This window comes from Ictidomys tridecemlineatus, chromosome 15, assembly GCF_052094955.1.
Source record: "Ictidomys tridecemlineatus isolate mIctTri1 chromosome 15, mIctTri1.hap1, whole genome shotgun sequence".
In the NCBI taxonomy this organism is placed as follows: domain Eukaryota; kingdom Metazoa; phylum Chordata; class Mammalia; order Rodentia; family Sciuridae; genus Ictidomys; species Ictidomys tridecemlineatus.
Window position 1 is genome coordinate 39,395,373 of NC_135491.1, and position 14,862 is coordinate 39,410,234.

General features: G+C 40.6%; 1 protein-coding gene and 1 long non-coding RNA gene across 11 annotated transcripts in view; one reads left to right on the forward strand and one right to left on the reverse strand.

Annotated features, from left to right (window-relative positions):
* Positions 1 to 3,938, reverse strand: part of Cdh8 (cadherin 8) — a 350,701-nt gene extending 346,763 nt beyond the window's left edge. For 2 of the 5 annotated variants that reach the window (XM_013365564.4, XM_040279039.2), the window contains exon 1: positions 3,494 to 3,937. The gene's annotated coding sequence lies outside the window, so the exon portion shown is untranslated. Of the gene's footprint in view, positions 1 to 1,990; positions 2,099 to 3,493 lie in introns of those variants that run through there. The other 3 variants (XM_005318256.5, XM_078032426.1, XM_040279041.2) reach the window with 3 other exon arrangements.
* LOC144370878 (uncharacterized) overlaps positions 1,843 to 14,862 on the forward strand; it is a 76,107-nt gene continuing 63,087 nt past the window's right edge. For 3 of the 6 annotated variants that reach the window (XR_013430931.1, XR_013430934.1, XR_013430935.1), the window contains exons 1-5: positions 1,844 to 2,878; positions 8,682 to 8,846; positions 11,082 to 11,193; positions 13,179 to 13,293; positions 14,189 to 14,281. This is a non-coding gene — a long non-coding RNA (uncharacterized LOC144370878). Of the gene's footprint in view, positions 2,879 to 8,681; positions 8,847 to 11,081; positions 11,194 to 13,178; positions 13,294 to 14,188; positions 14,282 to 14,862 lie in introns of all 6 variants that reach the window. The other 3 variants (XR_013430933.1, XR_013430936.1, XR_013430932.1) reach the window with 2 other exon arrangements.

Genomic DNA, 14,862 nt, shown 5'->3' on the forward strand with positions numbered 1-14,862 from the left:
CACAAAACTTTTCTGACGGAAATATAAATTGAGTGTCAATTTATCCATTGAAAGCTTTTGGCTTTGCATGGAAAACTTGTTCAAATTAGAATGTTGATAAAGCCGTGAAGTGCTGAAACTTGAGTAGAAAAAAATGAAGATTGTTTTCCTTTAAAACATTAATTTATTTATATTGATAAGGTTTTCTGAACAGTTATTGAAGTGTGAACTCTAACCTTTTAGTGTGTGCATGCTCCTTTCCCCCACCAATAAACAAGGAAAAGAACCTGGAAAGCAAAGCCCAGAGGTACAATTTCTTGAGTACAATCATTATATTCTTAGTCTTTGAAGTTGCCTTGCAACAATCTGATCCTCCAGGCTAACAAAGAGTATCAGACCTTAAATCTCTGCATAGTTTTCAGGAAATGTTACCTGATGAGAATATTCACAGATCAGTCTTTACAAATGCCCTCAAGTGGTCTACTCCTGGTGAGCAGATTTTATGTGGTATTTGTTTGTCCTGTTTGTTTATTAACATGGGTCAGGCTACCAGTGACACCTTAAACTGTGCTCACTTTCGCTACTAAATTGAGAAGTTGTATTAGATGAATGCTGTCTTGAGCCTAGTTTTATAAAATACTCAAGAGTAATTTTCCAAGTGAAAGACTTCCTTGCCTTCATAGTTTATTTGTGTATAGTTACTAAGTAAGTGGAGCTGTTCCTAGTGAGGGCTTCTCCAAAACGATCTGTTTGTTCTTCAGCCACATTCACACAGCTACAAGAACTCAAGATATGCATCCGGACACCAGAAATGCAGCCAAGAAATGTTACAGAGTCCTGGATGCAGAGATTTACCCATCTGGAGTCTTGAGGGCTGGGGGAGACTACAAATTACGAAGCAGAAGCATTGATTTTAATTGTAATAATAATTAGAAACCTAAGATCCAATTTGCAGGGAGGAAAGATTAAAAAGTTTGAATGACAGCATTACAGCACAAATTTCAGAGATCATTAGCCAGCGTCTCTAAAATATCTGGCCTATTTATGATAGTCAGCAGATACCCTGACACTCATTTGGGTGGCCTACTGAACGGAGTGAGGAGGACAAACTGCCATTGAACAGTCCAGAATGAAGCAGTACCCGGGGTTACTGGAAAGGCTACACTGTTTTCAGGAGGAATTATCCTCAACTCCTCACTCTCTTCATAGTCCAGGGGGGGGAAATATAATATATATATATATATATATATATATATATCTACACACACACACACACACACACACACACATATATATATATATATATCAAATATGATTTAAAATCCTGCAACTGCTCTAGCATGAAATGACTCTATGACAAGGGGATTCAAATCTGCTAAAGCAGAATTACAGAATATTATTATCGGTATTATTATTTAATAAGGGGGAGAGCCCTAGAATTTCTTTCAGAGCTCAGAGAAGTAGAAAATATGTCTGGACATGATGATTACCGAGAGCTCTTTTTAAGGAAAAAAAAAATGTAACATTCACAAAACATCCTTCAGAGGTTTCAGTACTTTCACTAGAAGAATATCTCTCTTTCTCTGTCTCTGTCTCTCTTGCACACACACACACACACACACACACACACACACACACTCCAGAAGAAATCTCTGTAAAACTGGACACAACTGATGAAAGGCGCTAGCCAGGAAGAGATTTCAGTGGTGTTTAGCATGAACGACAGGGCTCATTTTGCATGCAGTGAAGTACAGCAGCGAGGCTGAATGGATGGAAAATCCCACTCTCAAATCTTACATAAATATCTCTTTCCCACATATAGTTTTCCAGTTCAAAAGCTCCTATAATGAAATCGGAGGTGACAACCCAAGGCGAATTTTTAACCATTGAGATGGCTGTCAGCTCTGTTATAAGGAGGACAGGCGCTTCCATACGGCCCCAACCAACCCCAGTCCCCTTTCTATCTGCTTGGCATCGGTGCCCGATGCGAGAGGGCACAGCTCTCACATACCTTCTCCGGAGTCCCCTCCTTCCCATTGCCAGCCCACAAATACCATGAAGCCCAGTGACAGAAAACAGCCGGCGGATCTGATTAGCAGCTCTGGCGCGCTAAGGGATGGTTGGATCTCGCCCCCTGAAGAGGAAACTCTTGTGGAATCTTCAGGAAACGGTGGTAAAGTTGAAAGGGCCTTTTCTCTCTCCTGCTCCTCTCGTTATAAGCTCTATCCTTTAATTGGAGCTGAAGTGAGCAGCTGCCAGCCTGATTTTCCATTAAGGACAAATGTTGTGCGTTTGCAACAATAAACAATTAATGTTGTTTGATTTCTTACATTTAGCAACCCAAGCAAACAGCTGCCATCTCGACTCGCGGAGGCCAACGACTGGTCCTTGATGTGCCGCGGCTCGGCGCCTGCGGGGAGGGTCAATGACCAGGAAACTTTGAGGCTTCTGCCAATTTGAATCGGGGAAGGATTTGGTCTTGGGGAGGGAAGATGCGGAGGAAATTGTGGATACCTGTTGGCATCCGCGTTGGCGGCGGCACGTTTTCACTGATTCCCAGCCTTGGCTGGAGCACGCAGAACGGGAGTAGATCCCTTATGAACCTGTTACGCGCCGGCTGAACCAGGAAAAAAACCCTCTCTTTCTCCAGTCCTGCGAGGGGCGCGGCCCGCCCCCCAAGGGTTCTGGGAGGAAGAGCCGCTAGATGACAGAAAACGCAGCTCCTGGCTCTGCGAGACATAGGAGAGGAGCTATGGAGGAGTCCCCTGCTCAGGGGCCTCTGTGAGCGCAAGATCGCCGGCTGGGAGACGAGTGGGGGATTCCTGGGGTCCTGCCTGGTGGCGGGGCAGCGTCTTGTCTAGGACACAACTACAAAACGGCTTCGGAGCCCGGGAGCCGGGTAAGTTTGCAGCCGGCACCGCGCCCCCCAGGCTAGAGCAGCCACTTGTGGGAAAGCCTCTTGCGCTGGGGCTTTCACAGCTGAGCCATGCCCCTCAGCCCCATTGCGGGGGTTCGCCCTCCCTCGCCTTGGAGAGGAGGAACTGCAGGAAAACAGAGAGAGGGCCCCTGGAGCCCCTCAGCCTCCTTTCCCTCGGGTTCGCACCTCTCAGCGCCAGGCGGCGGGTGCTTCCCATTCACCGCACGGACCCCGCAGTGAAGGCGCGCGGCTGCAGCAGCGCCTGCCTGTGTCAGGAGGCGGCGAAGTCGCCAGGAGACCGCAAGGAGGGAGACCGCCCGGAAAACTGGAGGGGCACAGCCTGTAGCTTGATATTCAGGATCTGCTGTCAGAGCAGTTTGCAAAAACCATCAGGCAAAACCCTTGGGCGTCCCTGTCAGCCATGGGTAAGGCGAAAGGAGACGCAGCTCTGTAGGTGTTGGGAGCTAGCAACCCGCATCCACCATCTGGGGGAAAGGAGGTGCGCAAGGTGTCCGAAGGGACATGGGAATTCCTAAAAGAAGCAATCCCTTCTGGTTCTTCGGGTATGAAGGAATACGTAGTGGGGGGAGTACTTACTCTTATGGGGCTCTGAGCTGGTGAATTTCAAGCCTCCTGATTCACAAATGGCTGGAGGGGATCGGGGTCCGCTCTCCAGGGCGGCCAGTGCTGACCGGTCCCGGTGCACTGGGCAGGCGCCTCCAGATTCCGTTCATGCCTCTCGGAGCTGCGGAGCTTGGTGCGGAGACGCGGGGCAGGCGCGCTGGGCTCCGGGTGTCCGCAGCCCAAAGTGCAGCTGGCGGATGGACGCTACCGTCTATGCACAAACCGGTGGTGGTGGCGGAGGAGCTTCGAGGAGGCAGGGAGATTCCAAATAAAATCCACTAATTCTGGGCTGAGCGCTTCGGCGTGCGAGCCCGCCTGCCTGCCAAATGTAACTGTGAAGTGATGTGGAAAAGTGAGCCGGGTGCCTCCCCTGACGGATCTCATTGGGCAGAGCGCAGAGGCAGGTCTACCACTTGGAAATTCGTGTAAGCGGCCCCCCACCCCGCCCCCTCCCTGCTTTCCCCAGCGCTGTCGCGCGTTAGCTCTCCGCTCTCTTTCTCCCTACCAAGTGGACGCACAACTTTTCGCTCCTGGATGGCGAGCACGCCCAGCGCGTCTCCGCCGCCGGAACCACAGGGTGAAGGTGCGCCCTTCCATGCTGTGCGCACAGCCTGCCGAGGGCCAAGCTGTTGGATGAGAGGGCTGGCAGATAAGAAAAGAAAGCGGAGGAGGTACCCGGGAGCTTTGCTCTCTCTAGGTCTCACCTGAGCTCTGAAGCTAGTGTTATCTTGAGAAGAATCTCAGGGACCCACAGCAGTGTTCCCAGGGAGGAAGAGGATGCATCAAGGAAAAAGGATGCCTGCGGGCAGTTTACCTTCTCTTTATTCTGAGGGTCTCTTGCTTACAGAAGAGCGTATTTCTAAGAACACTGCCTACCATTCAGACGCTACTGGTTTAATGGTTATGTATCATGGTCCTGGGGTGGGGCGCATTTCTGATGTCTTGGCGCTTGTACTCTTTTGGGAAGATGGGATGAGGGACAGCAGAGGGGCAGCCAGGAGGGGTGCGCAGTGAATGCTAAGACCAGGACTTGCTCAGGAAATAAGGGAGGGATTGCCAAGTCTCCTCAGTGCACACTAACCTGATCTCCTCTCAGGCATCATTCTTGCAACTCCACTGTCCCCACCAAGAGATGCACTGTTGGTGGCCCCTTCAAGTGCTCTTATAGACTCCACCGTGTCTTGAGAAATGGCCACCCAAGTGTTGAGCCAGGGTAAGAGGAAGGAGTCGTGAATCAGGAGGTCCAGATTTCTTTTCATTACTGAGGTTAATACATAGAAATATTCAGTAGTTCAATAACAAGATTATCGAAATGTAATACAAATTTGTCCTTATGTAAAACAAAAACAAAAACAAAAACAAAAACTCCTCCTCAGGAGAATCTGTATTAGTCCACTCCTGTCACTAGAGGTGAGCTCTGAGGATGATTTGTTTTTTCACCTGGGGAGGGAGTGAAGTAGAAGGGGAAAAGAGTGCAGAGGATCAGATATACATATGTGAAATTTGTCCCTTCTGACTCAAATTATTGAGAAAGAGTGAACAGAATGGGAAAATAAGCACAATACCCTGATAATATTTATGCAAATTTGACTTTCTGTGCTGTATCTCACTTCTCATTGTTAATGTGGGAAAAGAATATTGACTGTAGGTCTGATACCTGTTTGTTTCTCCTTTTAGCTCTCATGGATAAGAAACAGTGACTTATTGTGTGTGGGTGTAGGGGTGGGGGTGGGGGGGAGAACCAGGAGGTATTTTTCCCCAAAGCAGTCATTAAGTAACTGTTCTCTTCTTAGACTGTGTCTGCTTACAGGGTATTCTGAAATTGGCTAATTCTGTCTTGGGGGGGGCGGGAAACAGCAGCCAAGACTCAATCAAATTATAACTGATGTTAGACCAGACAGTCCCAAGTGGACAAAGAAATAGATCACATCTTAGGTTGCACTTAATTTTTAGACATTCATTTTCACTTGGAACAAATGGTCTGAACCTTTCCTTGGGGTACTTTCTTACATCTATGAGAAATAAAGAAAAGGTCATATGTTACTGAAGGCTGAGGATTGTCACAGGTAACAAACTCATTTCAAAAGAAAGCCAGAGTGTTAGAGAAATATCCTCTAATCTCATTTGCTTAAAGGAAAAAAAAATAAAATGGTGCTGACAAAGAGTGTCAGAATCCAATGACTGTGGGTATCTTGGTTATAATGAGTTTGTTTTGACTCTTCCTGTCTGTATTTACTGTTGGAGCAGCTAAGTACATATCTTCCTAGGCTTTTGGCCCTCTCAAATTTAAGGTAACCCTTTCTACATTTGCTAATCTCTGCTTGAAGCATTGCAGTAGGAATTTCCTGAAGAATTCTTCAGAGAGGTCTGGGTGATTAAGAAGTGTGAAAGAGGATTAGAATAATGTTAAAAAGTCCTACAAGGATCTTTCTAAAATAATCTGGGATGCTGAAAGACAAGGCATTTGTTTCTTTAACAATTCCACCCACTCTTAATAGGATGCAGTGTAATGCCACAATGGTGAGAGCCTACTCTCTTAAGAAAGTGTTTTCTTTTCAACATCCTCCTAGGGGTACAGCCTTCCAGCTGGAAGAGGATTGTGCTACATAGGCTTTTTAGAATGACTACAGAACTTTCATGTGTTGTGGAGCATTGAGCATTGCAGAGGAGGAAGGGTGAGGACTAATCTGCTAGGGCAGGTATATCATTAGAAGGAGAGGTGAGGGAAGAGGGATAATTGCATTCAGAATAATCTTAGACCTGATGCAAAAAGTGGGATGAGACAGGATGTCTCCAGTCTGGATGGATCTCTGACAGACAGACAGTTTTGCAGGGGTCTACTGTGGTTGAGAGTGGATGAGATGGAGAGACACTCCATGTAATAAAAGCATTTTCCTTCTCACCATGGCTAGAGGCTTGTTTTTTCCCCACAATTTTCACTAAGGGAGACAGTGTACCAATTGTTCATTAAGTTGGAGGGTGAATTAGAGATGGGGGAGTCAGCTATCTTGTACTTCTGTAAGACTGTGGCAGAGCTAGAAGACTCCAACTTCACTAGTTGCAGGAGGAAATGGTAGATTGGAGCATTATCTATTATGTGATGCCTTAAACTGGATTTTTTTTTTGTAATTTTTATCCTTTAACACATATTTAAAAACTATGGAAGTCTAAAGATAATATAAAACAAGAATTTTATCTACTATGGTATGAATACTGAGAAATTTTAGGTTTAATGAATTACTTTTAAACTTAAGATGAACTAGTGAATTCATGGAACATCTTCCTGACTATATCAGGTGGGGCCAGGATTGTGAATTCATGAAGGAAGGCAATTTACAATTTGAGACCTACCTAGGGTGTTATTTACAATAGAAATCTCAATAATCTGAGGTATGAAAAAATGCCAAAACATAAATACAACACCAATGAATATGTAATATTTTACAGAAATGCAGAGACCTTTCCCCACATTTCATTAGGTTGAAGAAATCTGAAACTATGTTCTTTATTTGGAGTGGGAAGGTGAGAAGTAAATAAGAACTGTGACATCGGGCATAAGAAAATTCATATTTCAGTTTGAATTTCAATATTGGAGAACATATGAATGAAAAAATAAGAATGCAGTTTCGAGAAGTTTGCAAATGTTTGAAAAAGTTGAAGATAGCTCTTTCTTTTGTTAAGTTTAGGAGTGTGTTTTAAACCAGCCTCGTACTAAAATCACTAAAAGATACAGTACTCAAATTGAGTGAATGTGAATAGTTAGGGGGATTTTTTTTTAAGTCTGTGGTTCTCAATCTGTGATCCATGCACCAGTTTCTGTCTCAGCATCTTCTGAAGATTTGTTAGAAATGCAAATTTTAGGCCTTGCATCTTGGTGTTGTTCAGAAATCTGGGTTTTAACAAATGCTCCAGGGAATTGTGTTGCTTGCTAAAGTTTGAGAACCACTGCCTTAGGCAATCTCCTACTCATGTGATACATGTAAAAAACGAGGAGGAAGAAAAAATAAAGTGATATATGATATTAATATTTTTTTTGCTCTGAAATATTCTAAGACAAAATGTTGTCTTAATAAAATAAAGAGCAAATTGTAAGTACACTAAATTTATCATGTGGTTTCTTCACTAGTGTTTGTTATGGGATTAAAAATAAATAAACTGACTTTTGTAGAGGTGATTATGAATTCTTGGGGGTAAAGTCATCCCTGAGCTTGCTTTTCAGAACTGTGAGCCTCTATATTCTTGGATGCTGGTTGAAGCTGTCCCTGAAATTAGGCCTGTATCTCTGAATATTGACTATAATTACTAATCTTGAGCTTTCCATTATATTTTCTGTAAATGGAGGTGTAAACACTTTCTGAAAACCACAGCTGTACTGAGAGCATTTTGGAGAAGGTCTTCAAAATGGCATTATCTCCCATCTTCCCAGGTGCTAGAAAAGAGATAAGCTCCAATTCATCTTCTAACATAAACTAAGGGCAGGAGGGGAGGACAGATAGATTTAAGGGGACTGGTACAAAGCCATCAACTAAGCTAGTCTAGGTTTTGCAGACTTCACACTGAGCATTTTAGTTTTCTGTTTTCTATTTTTTTCTTCCCCTTGAAAGCAAACAGTAACTGGATTAAGATTCTGTACCCTTCTTGTTTAACTTAGGAGGCAAGAAGTGGAAATTTTTTTCTTTTTTAAAATCTCACTTTGTTTTCTAAAAACAGGGAAAAAAGGGGAAAAAAAGAATATGAGAAAAAAAGACTAAAGGAAAGAGACCTACCCCCCAAATACTACTGTTTTGATATAACATAATGCATTGAATATTAAAATATGATAATTAAATTTAATTGATTATAGGTCTCAGTATAGAAGGTCTCATAGAAGATTATCATTATTTGAAATTATAGACTCATGCCAAAGTATCAAAACAGACATGTAGGTGAATACAGATGTGTGGGCAGTGCACAACAGTCTCTTAGGTGTAAAAGGGAGTTTATAGTTCTGATTAGTTATCAAGTTGTTATTACACAGCAAACCACATATATATGCATTTGACAAATGCTCCAAAAGGGTTGAAAGGAAATTACATTACAGAGAATAGGAGCAGGATTTCTTTATCTGTCAAGACTGCATAATGCTGTCTAAGGATTTTTTTTGTCCATTCGTTTATTACAGGTGCTGCCATGTGGAAAACCGGCTACCGCTTTTCTGTTGCAGTCTCCTGCCTGCATAGGCTACTGGTCTTGTTAGATGGATATGGAGGCTTTTTTTCTTCTACCTCAAGTGCCCTCTAGCGTGCAATATCTGTGCAGGTTGCTATGTAGAAGGAGGTGAAAAGAAGTAAGAAAAAGAAATATGCCATCAATTGCTATCCTAATTTCTGAATTGCTCTGCTCTTCTTTTCTCCTTCCTCAAAGGGGTCATTTCCTCATAAGTATTTGGCAAAACAAAACAAAACAAAACAAAAAAAGTGCTGTTGCTTTTGCATGAAAAACAAATCGCTCATTTACTAAACTGGGAAACAAATGCTAATCCTTTCTCAGGGGCTTCTTTTGAACATTCATCACAATTTTTTTTTTCCAGAAGTTTCATACACTCTGGTAATCAGGCAAATAAAAGAAGGTAGGTTGCTCCCTAGGAGGAAATTCTGTTTTGTTCCTAACTCCACTACAGACCAACTATATGGCTTTTGATGCAAATTGATTAACCTCTCCATGGGTTTTAAGTTTGTGTCTCCATAAAAGTGCATAATACTTCTTTCTTGCCTCAGGGGTGTGATATGAGGCCTAATTGAGGCATATAAAACAATTTCAGTTCCTCAGATACAATTTGATATACAGTTGAACTCGCCTTTCATCTCACATCTACTAACAGGGTTTCAAATTCTCTTTGGTGGTCCATAGGGAAACTGTGATCCGAATCTGTATTTTCATAAATGTCATTAAAACAACTCTACTGTAAACAGTGGATTTGCTTAAGAGACTTGAAATGGTAGGATCTGAGAAAGAATATTTTGGAGAAGAAAAATGTAGTTGTTTTTGCAAACATGTCTATGTATGAATAAATACAGTTAAATAGTAAGATTAAATTTCTGCAAGACACACATTTGGGCCTATCTCTATAAATTTTGTAACAAACTAAAATAACAGAAGGTAATTTTACTCTCCCAAACATAAACCATTAAACACTTGGTCTCCAAAGAGAAAGAGATACCTGTAAACAAACTTACGAATTAGCATCCATTCAGATGGTAAGTTACATAGACAGCTGCTATACAACATTGAGTTTGCTTTACTAATACTGTGGTTATTAAGCAGTACTCCGTGTTTTGTCAATACCCTCAAATATCATAAAGCCTCCAATATTTTAAAGACAACCAGAACAATGTAACAAATTATAATATACCGCATTGGTTTCTGTACATTTAGCATCCCATGGATGATAGCTACTGTTGTTGATCTTCTTTAAAATATGATAAAGCTGAAACAGAGAATTTAAGTAACTTGCTCAAAGTTACACAGTTAATAAACTAAGAGTAAAATTTATATGAAAATATTGCATCATCACATATTATCTAACACATCTCTTAACATTAAAATATTAATAATAAGGGATTATCATAACATTTTTTGTGTGGTGATGGAATTTGAAGCTCAGGCCTCATACACTCTACCAATGAAGTACCCACTAAGCCTCTTGTAACCTATATTTAATGAATTCATTACCTCGCTTAGAAATGATGCATAAGTTACAATAAAAGAAGAACAAAACACCACATGTTTGGAGACAGAATCATAATCCTCAATAGGATGTGACTTTGTAAATATAGATTTCAGAATCCATGGCTAACGGAATTAAATCAAACACTCTAAATAGGATCTGTATTAAAAAGAAAAAAAAATCAGTCAAGTTAATTCTGATTCAGCATAATAAGCACCATTCTGGAGACCATTTGGGGATAATGAAACCAAATGATGTACAAAGTCTTTTTCAAGTTCTTAGTACTAAAATCTAAGGTTTTCATACTTGTGCTATTGCAAGTTAGATTTGTATAGCCCTTTATATACGTCCTAGCACATTGACTCTTATACTGTGGCTCTTGCAATAATCTTGTGAGATGGAAAGAATCACTATTATTACCTCAGTTTTGTTGTGTTACAGGCTTTTCGAGCCAAAAGGACTCTTACTGATTTTCTTGTTCAATTTCTTCATTTCAGAGGAAAATAATTGGGCAAGTCTTTTGACTTCTGAGTCTAAGATTACACAGGTAGCTCTTGGAAAAAAACAAGAACAGATTCTATGTCATTAGTCTTTAAGGGATGTTAGCACAGTGTTTGTCTTTGCAAATGTGGTTCAGGGAAAAAAAATCATTAAACTAACAATCTGAATAATCTTCAAAATATGAAGCCAGAACACTGGACAAAGCAGTCCAAAACAAAACAGTTCAGGTAATCTGATTCAAATTAACACAATCTAGAAAAGATCTACCTTCATTTTCTGGTGAGATTACTTTTACTCCTTTCACCTAGTCTCTGTTCAGCCTAATAATGTCTTGTCTTGACTGAATGATTTCAGTACCCTGGAGTCTGGCTCATTAATGCAGCCCTGAAGTCTTCTTCAAAGCAAATCTTGTATGCTGCAGATTTGGGGAGCAAAGAGTATTGGAGAATCAGAGGAAGACAATAATGTAAGGAAAAAAAATATATTGTGCTCTCATATGTTCTAATGTATCCTGAACTTTTCTCTGGTATCTCCTGGTGGGAAATCTAAACAACTAGTTTCAAATAGAGGTATGTAAGATTGACGCCTCTCTTCTCCCAAAGTGAGAAACCACTATCTGTGACAGAATCATAGAGCCTCATGAATTTTTCTTGATTTCTTCTTCTTCGTATAAAGGTATTCTGGCTTTTTTACCCCAGATTATGTCATTGTTCCTGAGCAGGAATAAGACTTTATTTTTCACTGGGTTGCTTTCTCCTTCCAAATGCCATAAGGCACATAATCACTTTTCTGGAATAGGAAGTGATGATAAATAGCATTAGCAATTATAGTCGGTATCTGTGGTGTTGAGCATTTAAGCCTTGCCAGACACTTGGGGATGGATTTACATATGTTATCTCATTTACTATCTACTATAAATCCTAAATTTTTAGATTAAGAAATTGCAAAGGGAAATAAATGTATTTTACTTCTCCAAATTCTAATTAGGGTGTTTAATATTTTTCTAATATCACTTTTGTAACACAGTCTATTTATCCTCTGGGTAAAGCCGAACTAAACTTTCCTTAGTATTTCGTTTTTAATTTTTTTTTCAATTGTTGGTTGGACCTTTTACTTATTTATATATGGTGCTAAGAATCGAACTCAGTGCCTCATGCATGCTAGGCAAGTGCTCCACCAGCCCTTTCCTTAGTATTTTTGAAAACGATAACTGAAAAACATATAGGGCGTAGCAAGATATTTGAAGTGATTTGGATCTGATTTCAAGTCCTGGCTCTGTAAATTGAACTAGCTGGTTAACTGGTTAGATAACCTCTCTGAGTCTCATTTGCCCGTGTGGATAGGGAAACTTAACTCACAGGATGTCGCACTAAAGGAAATGAAAGGACTATGACTAACTTGGGATGTACATGTTAATTTCCTCTCACATGTGCCCATTGATAGCTCCTACAGAAGAAGAGCAGATGGCCAGAGATCCTTATATGATCCCTACAGCTTGGTCACCCCTGTAGGTTGTAGAATTTTGCCTCATGGACTGTGGACGGAGGTTGCATACACTGTACTACCATTCTAGCGTATTGTCTGTCCCAGTTCTCAGCTCCTGGAAACCAGGGACTCTCTGATCCTTATCTGTGTTCCCCAAACCTAGCTGAAAGCCTGATATGTTGTCAGTGTTCAAAAGTTGTATTATTTAAGATAATGAACAAATGAATATGAGTGCAAAGATAACTATGGTATTATTGTCAACAGTTAGCTAGAAATAGACCCAGATTTGGAGTTAGAAAAAAATCAGATGGCCCAGCAGATTGGTGTGGGGAGCTCAGTGAGGAAAACAGATTTCACTGGAAAAGGAAGAGGGGAGAAGAGAGGATGGCAAAACAAAGTGAAAAGCAACAAAACCAGGAAACTCAATCCCCTAGAACAGAAATAGAACAGCGAAGATAACAGACGAAAACGCTGAACAATTGAAAAATATCAAAACTGCATCCAACTGACACAATTAAGAGTGAACAGAGGGAAACAATTCGGATCTCATGGTGATTTGTTTTATAGTAATAGTAGTAAGAATAATAATTATAGTGACACCCAGGATTAATGAGAATCCATCTGCTCCTTAGAGCCTCATAATTTAGTACCTGAGCGTTGACAAAGCAATTTCCATCCAGGAAGTAAGTGATCCCTCCAGCAGAGTGTACTGTCTCCATTACCATTAGACACACATGTCACCTTATCTGAAGGAGCTCTAAAATAGATTCCCAGAGTGCTGTCCTTCTCCGGAGCTCGGAGTTTTCCTTTAAGAATAAAGAAAAGTATTTTGTTCATTTGTTTTTGAATCCCTAGTAGCATGAAAAAGATGCTCAATATGTTTTTATCGATTTATTATGTTATATCTATCCCTCAGCAAGCTATAAGATAAAGAGATCTTGTCCTGTACCCCCATTTTTTTTTAAGATGAGGAATCCAGAGACATCTAGTCAAAACGCTGAAGATGGAAAACAAATCAGAAGTACACGAATACAGTGGCTTTTCGCACAATATGGCACTACAGCCTGGAAAGATTACCAAGGTCACATTGCTTATTAATTACTTCTTTTCTGTAAAGAATTATAAGAAAGTGCATTCCTTTAGTATGCACACAGAAGAACACAGAAGTCTCATGGCAAAGTTCCCACTTTGGAAGGATCAAGGGCAAGGCTGAGCGCTTTTGAGCCAGCCTTGAGCACCTAAAGAAACCCTTTCAGACTGTGAAGTGATGGAGAACAGGAAAGGCAGTTTGCATTTGGATGAAAAAAGAAAATCCATGTGTATTCTAAGGGAGATGGAATCCATGCATTCCTGATTAATTTACACTTAAATCAATGAAGTGTTTTGCAAAAGGTATTTGATGTTTGAGAAGCCTTTCTGAAAGAGCCTGATGGGACTTTAAAGCTGTTTTTGTCTTAAGAAGAGGAACTTAATTTTTTCTCATGATCTTTTACTTAAATGATGTGATTTCAAAGTCTCATTTTTGAGCAGAATCTATTGCTTTCAAAATCTTTCCACTTACCCCTACCCAGAAGTATTTATAGTATATTTTATTACATTGATGCCATTTTCCTTCCCTTCTTTTCTCTATCTATCTATCTATCTATCTATCTATCTATCTATCTATCTATCTATTTATCATCTTATTCATCTATTTGCTAGTGAAGCTCTCAAAACAATGGCAGATAGAGTTAAGAAGTTTATTGGATTATTGGATGTGACTTATTCAGAAGAACAACAGCCTCACAGGAGTCTAGAAAAACTGAGGGGTGGTGAGCTACACAAAATAGGTTTTCTTTGTAAAGGAGGGAGATGTGAAGGGTAAAGACACGGGATAGAATGGACGGAGTCTTCATGTTTGTAAATAGAATGGGTCGGGGGGGGGAAGTATGGAAAGTTAATAGTAATTTGAATTGATTACTCTGTTTAACCCACAGAACCACGTGATGATGGAGATGTTATTACTTCTCTTTTTTGGATGAAGGATGTGAGACACACAAAAAAGAGATATTGGCTACCCCAAATCCCAGGTTGGTAAGCACCAAGTATTAAGATTTCTACCTATGGTTTGGTTCTACCTCGCACTAGTTAGGGGGCCCCAGTGTTTGTTATGCTATGAATGGTGGCCCACACTATGGTGATTTCTGATGAGACATGGGTCACAGACATGAAAAATGAATAGATGGGGAAGTTGCTCACTTTCTAATTCTCTTTCAACCTGATTTTGTCAAGAGAGAACATTTTAGTTCCCTGCCAGTGCTAATCTCTCTAACAAACTGAATGCTGGCCTCAGACTCAGAGCCTTAAGCAGACACCCAGTGTCTTGTTAGGCTGTCAGAACATTGTTTTGCGTTCATTCAATTTATTTCCAAGTTTACCTTGCATTTATGGCAAGTAAAAATAACATTCTTATTTTTAGGTATGGATATAAGGTTCCCTTTTAAAACAAATGTTTATTTTACATTTTTAAAGAAGTGAGTTGATTAAAATATTATACCACGCAGATGGTGTGCAGACAAAAAGAAAAGCAACATAACTATATAAATGACTACAGCTTGAGGAGGGAAAAAAAAAACTCTATTAAATCAACATCTTTTCAAAGTACCATTAC